The sequence below is a fragment of the Aplysia californica genome, unplaced genomic scaffold (genome assembly GCF_000002075.1).
Source record: "Aplysia californica isolate F4 #8 unplaced genomic scaffold, AplCal3.0 scaffold00163, whole genome shotgun sequence".
NCBI lineage: Eukaryota > Metazoa > Mollusca > Gastropoda > Aplysiida > Aplysiidae > Aplysia > Aplysia californica.
In genome coordinates, this window is record NW_004797433.1 from 336,117 (window position 1) to 337,764 (window position 1,648).

A 1,648-nucleotide genomic window follows, 5' to 3' on the forward strand; every position below is an offset into this window, starting at 1 on the left:
AGCCATTACGATCCTCTCCTTGCAGAGCATCTTAGAAAAGTTGAAAAATCACAAAAAGAAGAAAGGCGCCTACAAGTTCACTATCTATCACCAGAAAGTCAGAATGAATTCATCCAATGTTGTACATCAAAAGTGACAGACATGATTTTGGATGAAATAGCGGAAACGATATAATATTACTCCAAAATCGTTGATGCAACACCAGACTCTTCACACGTCGAACAAACTGTTTTTAATTTCACTTGGACTGTGATACAAATGTCTACAAAGTAGAGGAGAAGTTTATGAAATGTGTAGATTGTAACAAGAAAACAGGAGAAGACATCGCTAAAATTATCCTTGATACACTGAATGAAAAAGTCATTCCAATTACAGACTGCAGAGGCCAAAGCCTCGACAACGGTAGCAACATGTGTGGTCTGTATAATGGTGTACAGGCTCACTTTTTAAGACAGTGTTCACTTGCCACTTACTCTCCCTGTGGCTGCCATAGTTTGAATTTATGTGGTGTGCATTCGGCCGAAAACTGTTCAACAGTCATAACTTTCTTTGGAGTTGTACAGAAGCTGTATAACATTTTTAGCTCCAGTCCACAAAGGTGGGAAATTTTGAAGCAAAAAATTCCCAGCTCTTTGCACAGTATGCCTCAGACACGTTGGTCAGCACGTGTTGACTGTGTCAGGCCTTTTGCGGCTCACATCGGGAGACTGAGGAAAGCTGTTGAAACTGTTCTACAAATGAACCCCCCCCCCCAGAAACACGTTCAGATTTGATTGGTATTATTAAGTACTTTGCATCATTTGAATGTGTGATAATGCCATCTGTTTGGCTCAAAATCCTCACAGCAATCGATAACAGAAATAGAGTGCTTCAAGCACGAGATCCGACTCTTGGCGTTGAGGTGGCAAATATCAATAGTCTGATTAAAGATTTGAAAAGCTTACGAGATGAATGGAACGCAATCTTGAGTGAGTCCAAATTAGTAGCAGATTATGAGATTGAGCATGCATTCGCCGAAACAGCAAAACGACAAAAGAAAAGGTAGCTTTTCGCAGACGAGGCAGAAGATGTAACAGACTACCAAAATCCTGAGAAAAAATTCAAACATGAAGTTTTTTATGTCCTCATTGACTGCCCTCTTGGAAATTTGACGACAAGGTATTATGCAGTGACAAAACTCGATCCGTTATTTAGTGTTTTGTAGAAATATCCCAAAGGGAAGTCGGCGTTATTCGTGATCTTGCAAACACATTGTACACGGAATATGCAGTGGATGCATCAGCAGACCTTGCGCAAGAGTTGGAACATTTGAAAGTGATTCATTCAGCGAACTTTGGAGAAAATGTCCTGCCGTCTCGTCAATTCCTGAAAGGACTTCATTCCCTGAAACTAGATGCTTTGTTTCCAAACGTTGTAATCATTTTGAGAATCTTCTGCACCTTTCCTGTCGTAGTTGCGCAAGCTGGAATTTTGGCCATAGAGGCCAGTCTAGCGCGAAAATTGGACTACGAACTTATTATTGACAGTTTTGATAGAGCTAAATCCCATAGACTCCGTTGTAGCTTTTATACAAACATCTCTTTCGCAAAATGCATTTCCAAGTAGTGAAGATGTCTGTCTAAGAGACAGACAGAGAGAGAGAGAGAGA